The following is a 16,624-nucleotide window of genomic DNA, read 5'->3' on the forward strand; positions in this document are numbered from 1 at the left end:
CCCTTGGGTTTGGTGGAACAGTTGGACCAATTTCTAGGACCAAGCATATACACATGGGGAGAGATGCAGTCCATTATGAGTATATTATTCACCCCAGAAGAACAAAAAATGATTAGAATAGCGGGAATGAGAATATGGGAAAAGGAAAATCAACAAGGAGTCCCCACTGATCAGAAAATGCCTCTTTAGAGTCCCTAATGGGACCAGAATCAACCTCAAGGTAGACAAAATATGGTGGATTTTCGAAACCTAATCTTAAGAGGAATAAAAGAGGCAGCCCCAAGAGGACAAAATGCAGCTCGGGCATTCGATAGCCGACAAGGAAAGGATGAAACACCCACGGAATGGTTAGAGAGACTTAGAAAAACAATGCACCAATTTTCTGGCGTCGACCCCTCTGGCCCAGTGGGACAGGTGGTACTTAAAGTAAATTTTGTTACTCATTCCTGGCCAGATATTCAAAAGAAGTTAGAAAAATTAGAAGATTGGCAAGACAGGGGCTTAGAGGAATTATTAAAGGAGGCTCAGAAGGTGTATGTCTGGAGAGACTAAGAAAAAGCAAAAGCCAAAGCGAGAATCATGATTGTCGCTATGGAGGAAGAATCCACAAACAAAGGGGGGGAACCCAGAAAGGAAAGGGATCAGGGAAGCGCTCGGAAAAGCAGTCAGGAACCCCTGGGGAAACAACAATAGAGAAATCAGAAAGACACGTGGGAAAGTTTAGCTGTCATTACTGTAGTGCTCCTGGGCACTTAAGGAGGAATTGCCCGAAGTGTGCCAAAGATGTGAAAGCCTTTGAAGGAGAAATGGCATTGGGGTGTCAGGGGCTTTTTATACTGGGGATGGAACACCAAACTGAGCCCTTGATAAAATTAAAAATAGGACCCCAGGAAGAAGAAATGGAATTTTTGGTATATACCGGACCCTATAGAACATGTATATTAAAGCTTCCTGAGGGGTGTTGTATAAGTAAAAAAGTTATTAGTGTGATAGGGGCAAAGGGGGAAGGGTTTAAGGTACCCTTAATCGAAAATGTACATGTAGAAGGCCCTAATTGATTCGCAACTGGAGACTTATTGTTAATCCTGGGTGCTGGACGGAATTTATTGGGGCGAGATTTGCAATTATTATTAGGTATAGGGGTACTCCCAGAGAAAGGACAAATGACAGCAAAGATTTTAACTTTAACTAATGAAGACGAGAATAAAATTGAACCTGAAGTGTGGGCATCTGAAAATAATCGAGGAAAGATAGACATGAAGCCAATAGAAAAAAGTATAGAAAATCCATCACACCCTATAAGGGTCAGGCAATATGCAATACCTAAAGAAGGAAGGATGGGGTTAAAACTGGTAGTTGACAAATTGCTGCGAGAAGGAACTTTAGAAACCTGCATGTCACTTCACAATACCCTGATATTGCCGGTAAAAAAGGCTGATGGAACATATAGGCTTGTCCGGGATCTAAGAGAGGTTAACAAAAGGACACATACAGGGTTTCCTGTCGTTTCCAACCCTTATACCCTCCTGAACCATATCCCTCTCTGTCACACATGGTACAGTGTGATAGATTTAAAAGATGCATTTTGGGCTTGCCCATTAGCAGAAAGTAGCAGGGACTTCTTTGCATTTGAATGGGAAGATCCTGAGACAAGAAGAAAGCAACAATTACTGTGGACTCGATTGCCCCAGGGATTTACAGAATCTCTGAATCTGTTCAGGCAAGCTTTAGAAGCTCTTCTTATGTCTTTTGAACGAAGTGAAGAGGTACATATCTTACAATACGTAGACGATTTCTTAATATCAGGCTCAGATGAGGAAACAGTTTGGAACACCACTATTAATCTGTTAAATTTTCTTGGGAAAAAAGGGCTACGGGTTTCAAAGAAAAAGCTACAGTTTTTGGAACAAGAAGTAAAATATTTAGGACATTGGCTAAGCCGGGGAAGTAAAAAGTTAGATCTTGAAAGGGTGCAAGGTATATTATCCCTCCCTCCACTGCAAACCAAAAAGGAAATTAGGAAGCTATTAGGATTACTGCGGTACTGTAGACAGTGGATTGATGAACATAGCAAAGTGGTAAAATTTTTGTATGAAAAGCTGATCCGCAAGGATAATATCTGTTGGACACAGGAAGATGACCAGAAGTTAGAAATAGTAAAAGGGAAGCTGATAGAAGCTCCAGTCTTAAGTTTACCAGATGTAACCAGACCCTTTCAGTTGTTTGCTGATTCAAATGAAGGGGTAGCCTATGGAGTACTGTCTTGGGGTGACTTTATGATGTGTATCCCATATTGCTGCCCTATGCCCAGAAATTAATTCTTGTGCCTTTCTACGCCTCTAAACTGAGCCTGAGAGGGGGAAGGAAAAACTGAGCAAAACTTTTTCAAAGCAGTTTTCAGCTTGTTCAAGGTCACACAGAGATAGCAACTTTTTTTCCAGCTGCAGCAGAGCAGCGAGGAAGCACACGGCTTGTTGCTCCCGGGTCAGTTTTTGGCCAGTTGTTCAGCTTCTTTTTCTCTGGAGAGAGACTGAGAGTTGAACTTTTTTCCTTCCCCGGAATTTCGGATTTTCTCCCTTTTCTACTGGACTGCTTTGTTGCAGTGGGGATCCTGCAACACGCATATATCAAACCAGGAGTCCCGTGGAAAGGAAATATATATGGACAGACAGATTCTTGCTAGATGTTTCAGAGATGTTTATTTCTCCAGCCGCATGGCCGGAGCTCTGCCGAGGAACTGTTCCAGTCACGGGACCAAGGGTCCTTCTGCCCGCGCAGGGAACACAAACCAACCAATGGGAACGAGGCTGAGCAGGGGCAGGGAAGCCCCGTGTCTGTGCCCTCAGGGCCCCTCTCCCAGGGCTACACGGCGGGGGAGGGACCCCAACACCTCACCCGTTTTATTTTAATAAAAGGAGAATGAAAACAACTGGATAAACATAACAAGAACCGTTTCAAAACAAAACAAGCCACCCTCCTGAGTCTTTAAATGTCCAATCATATTCTGTGGAACATCTTAGGGCTGACAGAAGGGAGACAGGACTCTCTGAGCATGCTTTGTGGGGAAACTGAGGCAGGAGAGGGTTTAACTTCTTCCCTCCCCCTTTTCATCCCCCCACTCGGCATTGGAAAGGGATTTTTGGGGAAACAATTGGCAAAAGCATGGTTTTGTGAAGGAAACCATGGGTGAAAAAACGGATTGGGAATACACTGGGGGTAATAGGACATGGGGTAAAAGGGAAAGGTGGGATTAGGAAAGGGAGACTGTAGGGGGGACTTACAATAGAGATACTGTCTAACATGACTACGATTTTTTGCATATATACTGCCTTTTACAGGAACACCATCAGGCCCAGTGACCTGCGATGCTTGTAACCCTTTTCTACCTCGTATAATTTTGAATTCCACGACTTCTCCATCTCCCAAGCTTGGGATGCATTTTCCAGGGTTATTCTTTTTAATAGCAGTTCTATGCACGAATATGTCTTGCTGGTTGTCACACCTTGTTATAAAACCATAATTTTGCTTAACATTATACCATTTTACTATCCCTAAGATCTTAGTTACTATGATCTTTTCCTTTTTCCGAGTGGCTGCTGTTTTCTGTCTCGCTGCGTCTTTGCTCTCTCCTTCGGTCGCTCCCGTGTTGGAATTGTTGGGGCTGCTGGTGCCTGCGCGCTCTTCCCGGGGTCGCGTTCAGGACCGCGCGGGCCGGGCCGCGCCGCGCTGCTCAGTTCTCCCTGCGTCGCCTCCTCTGGTCGCAGCTTCGCTGCCGCTGCCGGGCGCTGTACCCACGTCTCGGCCGGGCCCCCGAGCGATGACCCCCCCGAGCCCTGCTCCAGCGCACGTCTCGGCTGGGCGCGGCTCCGTTCCACCGCCACCGCCGCCAGCCGCCGCCCGCGCGCCGCCCCTCTCGGCCGGGCGTTCACGGGGCTCGCTCCACCACACGCTGCACGCGGCCGTGCGGGCACCGCCGGGTCCCGCCGCTCCCGCCGCGCCTCGCTCTGCTGCCGACACTGCGGCTCGCGTGGCTCCGCCCGCGCGCGGGAACTGCCTCGCTGCTGCTCGCAGAGCGCTCGGCGCACGTGGCCTGGGCCGCATGGTCCCTGCGCCAGGCTTCCCTTCGCCAGGGCACAGCTGACATTGCTCAACAGTCTCGGTAACTAAATAATATTCACGAAAATATTCTTCCATCGGCATATATTTTGACTCCAGTATTAACTGTGTCCAAACGGTTTTCCAAAAGCCCTTGGTAATAATTAAATCCCAAGAAACATAGAAAAAGTTCTTAAACAACCATGCCAGGAAGTGTTTCAGTTCTTTTTGAGCTTGAATCAAGGTAAAATTTACAAATTGTTGTTCAAGAATCATTTTAAGTTTAAGATAAATGTCCATATGCGGCTCTGAGAGCCAAGAGTCTTCCCACGGTTCCTCCATAGTTTAGATATGGAATAGCAAAGCAAAACCAAGAAGAGGAATCCAAAGTTTCCAGGGTTTACTCACACAAATCAGTCGCTTAGGGATCGGGGATCGTTCTGCTCACAAATCTCCACCATTTGTTGCAGTGGGGATACTGCAACATGCATATATCAAACCTGGAGTCCCGTGGAAAGGAAATATATATGGACAGACAGATTCTTGCTAGCTGTTTCAGAGATGTTTATTTCTCCAGCCGCATGGCCGGAGCTCTGCCGAGGAACTGTTCCAGTCACGGGACCAAGGGTCCTTCTGCCCGCGCAGGGAACACAAACCAACCAATGGGAACGAGGCTGAGCAGGGGCAGGGAAGCCCCGTGTCTGTGCCCTCAGGGCCCCTCTCCCAGGGCTACATGGCGGGGGAGGGACCCCAACACCCTGCTTCAATATCAGAACACATTGGGAAGACTTTCCATCGAGCGCAGAGGGCCTGGTCCTGGGCCCAGTCCCCGCTCCGAGGAGGAGGGAGACCAAAGGGAGGACTCTAATACTTTCCCAGGTTTTTTCTCCACAGCGTGAGATTTTATTATTTAGCATTATTTTCCTTTTCCCATGTGTTTGTTAAAGAAATAGTTTTTATCTCTTTCACTTTCCTTTGAGGAAAATTTATTTTCCCCGAACCTGGTGGGGGAGGGGTGGTGACCTGCCTTCTCTCAGAGGATATATTTCTAAATTTGGCCAAACCGGCACAAGTACTTACACAGGAATGGGGGGGGGTCCAAGAAGCCTGTAGCGTTTAATCTAAATTATTAGATCCCGTGGCCAGAGGGTGGCCAGTCTGTGTACAAGCCATATCAGCTGTAGCACTGTTAAGTAGAAGAAGCTTGGAAGCTCACGTTTAGCAGAACCCTAGCAGTACATACTCCACATGCCATACGATCAGTATTAAACCAAAAAGCTGAGAAATGGCTCACAGATTCAAAGATGCTAAAGTATTAAACAATGCTCCTGGAAACTCCAAATTTAACCATCTCCACCAGTAGCCATGTGAATCCTGCCCAGTTTTTGTATGGGGAACCAGAGGGGAAGGTTATTCATGATTGCTTAGAACTAATAGATTATCAAACTAAGATACGGGAAGACCTAATGGAATGTGAACTACGGACAGAGAAAAGTTATTTATTGATGGGTCTTCCCGGTGCCAGCAAGGGCAGCAAATGTCTGGGTATGCAGTGATAGATGGGAGAACTATGGGACTTAAGGAAAAGGGAAAATTGCCTAGTCACTGGTCAGCCCAGTCTTGTGAACTGTACGCCCTTAATAGAGCCTTGAAGTTATTAGAAAGAAAAGTAGGAACAATCTTTACAGATTCAAAATACGCATATGGAATAGTACACACTTTTGGGAAAATCTGGGAAGAAAGAGGGTTATTAAATTCAAGAGGAAAGGGGCTGATTCATGAATGACTTTTTTTAGAAATCTTAGAAGCGTTAAGATTGCCCGAAGAAATAGCTGTGGTACATATTAAAGGATACCAAAAAGGGAGGACCCTAGAGATAAGAGGTAATAATTTAGCAGATCAAAAGGCTAGGGATGTGGCAGAAAATGGAAGTGAAAAGATTATGTTAATCCTAACTCCAAGCAAAGAAGAATTAGAAATCCCAAAATTTAACGAAGCAGAGGAGAAGGAACTTCGTAAGACAGGGTCGGAACAAGACCAATCTGGGAAATGGAAACTCCCTGATGGGAGGCAGTTACTGAATAAGCCCCTAGCCAGAAAAATATTAGAAGATATCCATCCAAAAACTCATTGTGGAACTCAAGCCTTATGTGATAATTTTTGAGGAATTATGTCTGCACTGGGATTTTTGAATTAGCCAAACAAGTGACTAAAAATTGTATAACATGTCAGAGGATAAATAAAAAAAGTATGAGAAAAACCTCACCGGGAGGGTGCGAGTTAGCCCTGCGACCATTTCAAAGCATCCAAGTAGACTTTACTGAACTTCTGTTGCTGCCTGTTCTGAGCTTCCCTTCGCCCTCCCTGAGACAAGCCAGGACTTGCCTCTGTCATGTGCCCTGAATCTCTTTGTTCCAAGCACAGGCAAAACCAAACGTAACTCAAACTCTTTAGCAGTGTCTGATTGGCTGGTCACCCCAGGTCCGCCCCCAGTCCTCCCCTTTCCCCTTCTCTGAATAAAAGAAGGGCCGAAGAGGGGGCCCACCCTCTTTGGCTTTGCAATCCTTCTGCGAACATCTCTTGTCTTCTGTTTCTTTTTGAAAGCTCTAATTGCAGGAAATTGAGCGAGCAGAGAGCTATATTTCTCCCTCTTTGCTTCTGCTGATGGTATTTGCTTTGCAGCTGATACAGGTACCGATTTTAGAGCTACTAAAGGGCTAGATTGCCCGTGCTACCTCTCTAGGCTGCCCGAGGCTTTCTAAGGCATTGAACTATGAGCGCTAGCCGGTATAAAGCTGTAAGTGTACTTCCTCATCTGGAACCCAGCGTGCTCTCTCTGGACCTCAGTTCTGAGAGACTTTTAGGGTGTCCCAGCAGCTGCGTGTCTGCTGGACTTATCTCTGCACATTCTGCCATGCCAGCTCTGTGTAGAGAGTTGTTACTTTTTGCGTAACAGTGAGCCCAAAGCCTCAGCATGTACCCTCCCCCACACCACATGGCGAGGGAACGGCTGGAAACTAGAAGGCCCTCTTCGCTTATTTTTTTTCTTCAGACCTGCTTTCCTGTGATAAATCCAGAATTCTGGGATTTCCCTGTAGATACAAAAATGCTGCTAGCGAGGATTTTCTTGCTATTTTCTAAGTCCGTGAGAGACTTTTCCCTCTCACAGAAGAGGTAGCAGGGTATGTAAACAACCAAGCCACCTGCAACCTTGAAAAGTCTTGTTTAGGGTATAGTAGAAAAATATTTTGACAATGGATGTTTTAGGATTTTAGCCAATCACCCCAAGAGGTGGCTGATCCTTTGTCCAATTAGACTATGAAGAAAAACGTCTATAAAAGAGTTTGTAAAATAATTAAATAAATCAATCTTGCTGCACAATTCCTGCCTGCTGGATCTTCTCTCCTCCTCCTCCCTATGGCTGCAGGACCCGGTGATATACCCTAGGGCCCAGGCCTACGGTAATATTTCCCTGCTGGTTTAGGGGCTCCTGTCTTAAGCTGGTGCCGGTGCAAACTTTCTCTTTTTTTTTCCTCTTTTTTTGTGATTTGGGGCTGAGGTTTCTGGTGCTGCATTCGTAATGGGATCTGAGGTTTCTGCACACCATAAAGAAATATACTACCAAGTTCAAAGCTACCTTTCTTGTACTGGGCATGAATACCTTAAAAATCTAGTTCAATCTTTTGTATGACGGCTTTTTCAATACTTTCCTAATCTGACCTCCGAGGACATGAGATCTGCTGAATTTTGGGATAAGGTGGGGAGAAAACTCTCCTCCCTTAGGCGTGCAGGAGACGAAACAGTTTCAAAATTTTTTACGCTCCTGTTACTAAGTTATACTTTGCCAGAGAAAAAAGCAGTACATGAAAAGCCACCGCAGAAACCCTCTTTTAATTCCCTTACACCCTCTTCCAACCCCTGTGTCCCTGACTCCTCTTCCCCTATGCTGGAAATCACAGCTAGAGCAGACTGCTTCTCAGCACAGGAGTGCCATTGTCCTCCTGGCTCACCCGTGTTTCCTCAGCACCCTGCCTTGGACTGGAATCTGGAGCCAGTCCAAGGACCTTTCCAACCCCTTTTCTCCCCTCCTTGGTCTCCAGTTTCTAGCCCTCATGTTTTAAGCGCGTGTAAAAACCCCTTCTCCCCTGATCTCTTTGTTCCCAGGGAAAGCCATTGCCATGTGCTCGCAGCCCGGGAAAAAACCCCTCCCCCCAACCCCTTTTCTCAGAGTTTGTTTGTCTCCAGTAATGGCGGACGCAATGTTTCTTCATCCCCAAACTACACCTCCCACAATCCCTTTCTGCCCCACCCCACAAATCCCTTCTTGTCCCCATCCCCTCCCACTCCCGCGTTGGAACCTGTCCCCGCCCCCAACCCCGCCCCCAAAGTGTTGTGTTTCACCCCTCCCTCTGTTCCTGCCCACAATGCAAGTACTGCCCCTGCCTCCCACAACCCCGCCCCCAACCTCTCCCCTCCTCCTGCCGCGTCCCCGCCTCCACTCCCCGCCCCTGCCCCTCCACTCCCCACCCCTGCTTCCGATTGCCCCGCCCCAGTTTCCCACAATCCTGTGACTTCCCACTTAAATCCTGGAACCCATGGCTACCAGGAAGTAACTGCTGCTGCTGCTACTACACTCTCTTGTACAGGAGCGAACCCTGGCTGGATGCCCTTTCCTTATTCTAATATTAAGGATTTGTGCAAGGCAATTAAGGAGTTTGGGATGCATAGTAATTATTTTACGAGCCTGTTAAGTGCTACTTTTGCAACTCACTTACTTGTACCTCATGATTTAATTACAATAATGCAAAATCTTCTCACACCTGGTGATTTTGTGTTGTGGAAACAAAAATGGAAAATAATTTTATCTGATTTATTGCAAATTTTTGTGGCAAACTCCAGATAATTACCTGGACTTTGAGAATAATTATATCACATTAGACCTTTTATCTGGTGACAATAATATGGCAAATCCTCAAAAACAAGCAATGCTTATCCCTCGTCCAGTTCTTACTGAAATCACACGTGCTGCTGAAAAGGCCTTAACATTACTACCATCTCAGACTCCTACCTCTCATTATACCACCATCAAACAATTGCCAAATGAAAATATTATTCACTTTTATAACCGTTTGCACAAAGCTATCTTTAACCAGGTCCCTAATCCTGACCTCCAACAAGCGCTCCTACTCGAACTTCTCCAAGTTAATACGAATGCTGCTTGCAAACAAGTCATCCTGACTGTCCCTTTGCACCCAGCTCTGACTGTTGAATCCATCCTTGAAGTCTGTACAAAGAAGGTGCAGCTGAACACAGCTGTTCCCTTTTTGAAAAAAGTGGGGATGGTTGGGGAGGTTGTAGAGAATGCTACGGGTACAGGGGAAACTCGAGGTAACTTTATATGCTATCATTGTCCGAAAAAGGGACATGAAGCTTGCAATTGCAGAACAATTATAATGGCTGATAAAAACTCTCCAAAGACTGTTTCCCCAGGTCAACAGAAGGGAAACCAGCGACAACACATCCTAACAGCTCCGCGTTCCGACATAAATAGAGCTGCAGACAAAGCAACTTGGACTTCTGGACTCAGGTTTAAGGTAACCTGTGATGAAACACACCATTTCAACAACAACAAACAGACTGTGATACCCATCTCATTCCAAAATGTGGACCACATTCCAGACTTTACATACCTTTTGGTTATTGGGGACACGCAGGAAACACCTGCTGGGATAGAGGTTACACCCACACTCATGAAAGTAGATCAGAATAGGGGTGTTCTAACCTAATGGTACAATGTATATATCCACCGTACTTTATGCCAAAGGGTCAAGTCATTGCACAGGCCATTCCACTGCCCAAATACCTGCCCACAGATGGTCATATCCCAGCCATCTGTTGGACTGAGGTTTTGGGAAATGATAAACCTGTAATAGGATGTAAGCTCCATCACAAATCACATAAAGTCAGTATAATGGGAATGATAGACACAGGTGCTTATGTGTCTGTCATTCCATTTGATAAGTGGCCTGCGCAATGGGAATTGCAGTCCCAGGGTATCATACAAGAGATTGGAGGTACCCAAATTGCGAAGCAATCCAAACTCACCATCCAAATTGAAGGTCCTGAAGGACAAATAGCGACACTTGGTCCATATGTTCTGGACACCAAATTCACCCTGTGGGGAAGGGATGCCATGTCTCAGTGGGGAACAAAAATTGATATCACCCCTAGACATCAAAAATTTTTCCCTTGCGGCTGCTGGAGCTGAGTGCCACCACAAAAGCTAACTTGGAAAACGGATGAACCAGTTTGGGTTAACCAGTGGTTGCTAAAAGAAGAAAACTTAGAGGCACTCAAAACATTAGTAGCTGAACAATTGGCTAAAGGAAATATAGTTCCAACTAACAGCCCATGGAACACACCCGTGTTTGTAATACAGAAACCGGGAAAGAACAAATATAGGCTCCTCCAAGATCTTAGAGAAGTTAATAAGGTTATTGAAGACATGGGACCCCTTCAACCAGGTATGCCATCACCTTCAATGCTCCCACAACATTGGCATTTAGCTGTTCTTGACATTAAAGATTGCTTCTTTCATATTCCACTCCACCCTGCAGATGCCCCTCAATTTGCATTTTCTGTACCCTCTCTTGATCGTGAAATTCCCATGGAATGTTACCATTGGCTTGTGCTTCCCCAAGGTATGAAAAATTCCCCAACTCTCTGCCAAGAGTATATCGCTAAAATTCTATCTCCCATCCATGCCAAAGCAGAGAAAGCCATCATCCTGCATTACATGGATGATGTGCTGGTGTGTGCTCCCAATAATCAGTATCTCGAGGAGACACTTAACATGGTGATTGAGGCCCTCGAGGCCAAGGGCTTTGAATTACAACCAGAAAAAATGCAGCCAACAAGACCTTGGAAATACCTCGGACTCAAAATCACAGAAACCTCTTGTTGGGGTCTCCTCCCCCTGCCATGTAGCCCTGTGTACCGGTTTGGCCAAATTTAGAAATATATCCTCTGAGAGAAGGCACAACCACCCCTCCCCCACCAGGTTCGGGAAAAAAAAAATTTCCTCGAAGGAAAGTGAAGAAGATAAAACTATTTATTTAACAAACACCTGGGAAAGGAAAATAAGGTTAAATGGTAAAATCTTTCACTGTGGAGGAAAAACCTGGGAAAGCGCCAGAGTCCTCCCTTTGGTCTCCTCGGAGCTGGGGCTTGGGCCAGGGCCAGGCCCTCTGTGCCCGGTGGAAAGTCCTCCCGATGTGCTCTGAGGTTGAAAGCAGTCCAGTAGGAAAGGGAGAAAATCCGGAATTCCAGAGAAGGAAAAGCAAAGTCCAACTCTCAGTCTCTCTCCGGAGAACGAGAAACTGAAAACAACTGGCCAAAAGCTGACTGGAAAACAGCAAGCCGGGTGCTTCCTCGCTCCCCTGCCGCAGCTGGGGGGAAAAAAACCTGCTGTCTTTATATGACCTTGAACGAGCAGCAAACTGCTTTGAGAAAGTTTTGCCCAGTTTTTTCCTCTTCCCCCTCTCAGGCTCAGTTTGGAGGCATAGAAAGGCACAAAAATTAATTTCTGGGCATAGGCAGCGATATGGGATACACATCATAACGTCACCCCAAGACATTCCACCCCTTATCCCATATTGTTGGCTCAATGCCCAAACTAAGATATTTTAATTCTACACACACATTAATACATATATATATATATATACACAGCTATATATGAACAGTGACAGTGATACTGAGCAAGCAATGGTACACAGGCATTCCCCATTACAGTGGTTCTCACCCAACAATCAAATCTCCCTGTGGTACACAACGCGTTGTTCCATCTTTCTGCATTACCCACCATGTGCAACCTGGTCCCTGAGCAAAGACAACCCCACGGATGGGTTTGTCTGTACTCGAGGCAGAATTTATCCACACAGTCTTTCCTTTCAGACCTCTGACATGCACTACTGGGACCTTATCTCCATCTGTCGTATGCAGGGATTCAGACTGGGCTGGACCAGCTCTATTGGTGGAACCTCGGGTGTTAACTAACCAGGTGGCCTTTGCTTGATGCTGGTCCCAATTCTTGAAAGTTCCCCCACCCAGTGCCTTCAAAGTGGTTTTCAACAATCCATTGCACCGTTCCACCTTGCCTGCAGCTGGTGCATGGTAAGGGATATGGTACACCCACTCAATGCCATGTTCTCTAGCCCAGGTGTTTATAAGGCTATTCTTAAAATGAGTCCCATTGTCAGATTCAATTCTCTCAGGGGTGCCATGCCTCCAAAGGACTTGCTTTTCAAGGCCCAGGATGGTGTTACGGGCAGTAGCGTGAGGCACAGGGTAGGTCTCCAGCCATCCAGTGGTGGCTTCTACCATTGTGAGCACATAGCGCTTGCCTTGGCATGTTCGAGGCAGTGTGATGTAATCAATCTGCCAGGCCTCCCCATACTTGTATTTGGACCACCGCCCACCGTACCACAGGGGCTTCACCCGCTTGGCCTGCTTGATCGCAGCGCATGTCTCACAGTCGTGGATCACCTGGGAGATACTGTCCATGGTCAGATCCACCCCTCGATCTCGTGCCCACTTATAGGTGGCATCTCTGCCCTGAGGGCCTGAGGCATCATGGGCCCATCGAGCTAGGAACAACTCTCCCTTGTGTTTCCAGTCCATGGCTATCTGTGACACTTCTATCTTTGCAGCCTGATCTACCTGCTCGTTGTTTTGGTGTTCCTCATTAGCCCTACTCTTGGTGACATGGGCATCTACATGGCGGACTTTCACAACCAGCTTTCTTACTCAAGCAGCGATGTTTTTCCACTCTTCAGCAGCCCAGATTGGTTTTCCCCTATGCTGCCAATTAGCTTTTTCCCACTTTTCTAACCATCCCCACAGAGCATTGGCTACCATCCATGAATCAGTGTAGAGGTAGAGCTTTGGCCACTTCTCTCTTTCAGCAATATCCAGGGCTAGTTGAACAGCTTTGAGTTCAGCGAGTTGGCTTGATCCACCTTCTCCTTCAGTAGCTTCTGCAACCCGTCGCGTGGGACTCCATACGGCTGCTTTCCACTTTCGTTTCATCCCTACAATGCGACAAGAACCATCGGTGAAAAGAGCGTAGCGTGTGTCTTCTGATGGCAGTTGGTTGTACGGTGGAGCTTCTTCAGCACGTATCACTTGTTCTTCTTCATCAGTGAGACCAAAGTTTTCACCTTCAGGCCAATTTGTAATTATTTCCAAAATCCCAGGGCGATTCAGTTTTCTGATACGGGCGCGCTGTGTGATGACAGCAATCCATTTGCTCCATGTGGCATTGGTGGCATGGTGGGTAGAGGGAACCTCTGCTTTGAACATCCACCCCAGCACTGGTAGTCGAGGTGCCAGGAGGAGTTGTGCCTCAGTTCCAATTACCTCTGAGGCAGCTTGGATTCCTTCATAGGCTGCCAAGATTTCCTTCTCTGTTGGGGTGTAGTTGGTTTCAGACCCTCTGCAGCTTCGGCTCCAAAACCCCAGTGGTCGACCTTGAGTCTCACCAGACACCTTCTGCCAAAGGCTCCAGGACAGGCCATGGCTCCCGGCTGCAGAGTAGAGCACGTTCTTCACTTCGGGTCCTGTCCTAACTGGGCCAAGGGCTACGGCGTGAGTGATTTCCTGCTTGATTTGGGCAAAAGCTTGTTGCTGTTCGGGGCCCCAATGGAAATCGTTCTTCTTGCGGGTAACCAGGTAAAGGGGACTCACAATCTGGCTGTACTCAGGAATATGCATCCTCCAAAAGCCTATGGCACCCAGTTAAGCTTGTGTTTCCTTCTTGTTGGTCGGTGGAGACATTGCTGTGATCTTATTGATGACCTCAGTGGGAATCTGATGCCGTCCATCTTGCCACTTTACTCCCAGGGACTGTATCTCTTGAGCAGGTCCCTTGACTTTGCTCTTCTTGATGGCGAAACCAGCTTCCAGGAGAATGCGGATAACTTTCTCTCCTTTCTCAAACACTTCTGCTGCAGTGTTCCCCCACACAATGATGTCATCAATGTACTGCAAATGTTCTGGGGCCTCACCCTTTTCTAGTGCAGTCTGGATTAGTCCATGGCAGATGGTGGGACTGTGCTTCCACCCCTGGGGCAGTCGGTTCCAGGTATACTGCACACCCCTCCAGGTGAAAGCAAACTGAGGCCTGCACTCTGCTGCCAAAGGAATGGAGAAAAATGCATTGGCAATGTCAGTAGTGGTGTACCACTTCACTGCTTTGGACTCCAGCTCGTACTGGAGCTCCAACATGTCCGGCACAGCAGCGCTCAATGGTGGAGTCACTTCATTCAAGGCACGATAGTCCACAGTCAATCTCCATTCTCCTTCAGATTTGCGCACAGGCCAAATGGGACTACTGAAGGGTGAGTGGGTCTTGCTGACCACCCCTTGGCTCTCCAGCTCACGGATCATCTTGTGGATAGGAATCACAGCATCTCAAGTTGTCCGGTACTGTCGGCGATGCACTGTTGAGGTAGCAATTGGTACCCTTTGTTCTTCCACCTTCAGAAGGCCGACTGCAGATGGGTTCTCTGATAGCCCAGGCAAAGTGTCCAATTGCTTAATGCCCTCTGTCTCCACAGCAGCTATTCCAAAAGCCCACTTGAGTCCCTTTGGGTCTCTAAAATACCCATTCCGGAGGAAGTCTATGCCCAAAATGCACGGGGCCTCTGGGCCAGTCACAATGAGATGTCTCTTCCACTCATTTCCAGTCAGGCTCACCTCAGCTTCCACCAAGGTCAAATTTTGTGATCCACCTGTTACACCAGCAATAGAAACAGATTCTACTCCCACATGCTGCGATGGAATTATTGTACACTGCACACCAGTGTCAACCAAGGCATCATATTTTTATGGTTCTGATGTACCAGGCCAACGAATCCACACAGTCCAAAAAACACGGTTTTCCCTGACCTCCACCTGGCTAGAGGCAGGGCCCCTCTATGCCTGGTTATCCTTCTTTCCCTGGGCCTGCATCTTAGAGGTTCCTTCATGGGAATTGGACATGCCATCATCTTTTCCATCATTTTCGGCAGTTTGGCTACAGGCAACTGGAGCTACTTCCTTTTTGGTAGATCCTCCTTTCTGAGACTTGCGCTCCTTCAATTCACGCACTCGTGCTGCCAGAGCAGAAGTGGGTTGTCTACCCCAGTTCCTCATGTTTTCCCCACTGTCACACAGGAAATCCCACAGCTCACTTCGTGGGGTGTTCCTTCTCTCTGGGGAACATCGGCGGAGAAGGCACTCTTTAATCTCCTGGTGATTCTTTTTCATTTCATCTTCCATTTTCTGCATACGTGTTTCCACAGCTGCGATTCTTGCACGTGTTGGGCCATGCACAGAGTCTGCATATGCTCGGAGCTTCACTGCCATATCCTTCACAGTCTCATTCGCATCGTAGTCCGGTTTCATTATTGCTAAAGCAGAAGCGTATTCTGGTGGCCCAAGCTGTATGAGTTTTCGCCACATGTATGGAATAACTCTGGCCCGGTCTGGACTCGTCAATCCTGGGTCATTTGTGAAGACAACTTCTACCACCCCTAGTTCTCTCAGGCGTTGGATCCCTTGTCCTATGGTCTTCCATGGGGTTTGCTGCATGTAGAGATCATCTCCGCACATATATCTTTCAGCCACGCCTGCCAAAATCTGTCTCCAGACACTGGTAGAGTCAGCTCCCCTTTTCATCGCTTGGTTGATCACTGGATCATGTGACAGGGATCCCAAATGCCTCGCTTCAGCACCGTCCAGCATCACGTCATCACCTGCCGCATACCAAATACAGACCATCCAACTTATTATGGATTCATCGGACCGTCGGGTGTAATCCTTTCTTAGGCTGTGAAGGTCCTTTATGGACATGGACTCAGTAATGGTTTCTGTGCCTGAGTCCGTTGGTGATTTTGAGGTTCCTGCCCCTGCATCCTTTGAGGTTCCTTCCCCTGCATCATCATCATCTTTCACTGGGCGACCAGTTTTGGTTGTGTGCTTTTTCCTCGTGACAGGAGTCACTGTCAGTGGCTTAGACTCTCCATCTGGTTTGGGCTTGCTGTCTGGTTTATCTGCAGCCTGAGTGACTGGGGCATCTGCAGGCTTTGCTGATTTATCTTCCTGCCTCTCTACCCTTACCTGCTGCAGTGTGCGATAGGCATATGCCAAGGCCCAACATATTGCAAGGAGCTTGTTCTCATTAGAATTGTCATTGCATTTCTCTTTCAGATATTTTGCCACTTCAGCTGGTTTCTGAACTTGTTCAGGGGAAAAATTGCAAACCATTGGGTCAGAGAATTTCTTCAGGATTTGGCCTATATCCTCCCATTCCCCACACCACTCAGGATGTTCCACCTCTGGGTCAGGTGTCTCGGCAGTCGCCCGGGAAATCTGAGCTCTTATTCTAGACAAGCTGCGAACCACATAGAGGAAGCTTACCAGATAAAATACCAGGAAGGTGGTCTCTTTAACATCCAGGGGAAACTGAACATTCTCAAAAGATAAC

The sequence above is a fragment of the Corvus moneduloides genome, chromosome W, assembly GCF_009650955.1.
Source record: "Corvus moneduloides isolate bCorMon1 chromosome W, bCorMon1.pri, whole genome shotgun sequence".
NCBI classification, from domain to species: Eukaryota; Metazoa; Chordata; class Aves; order Passeriformes; family Corvidae; genus Corvus; species Corvus moneduloides.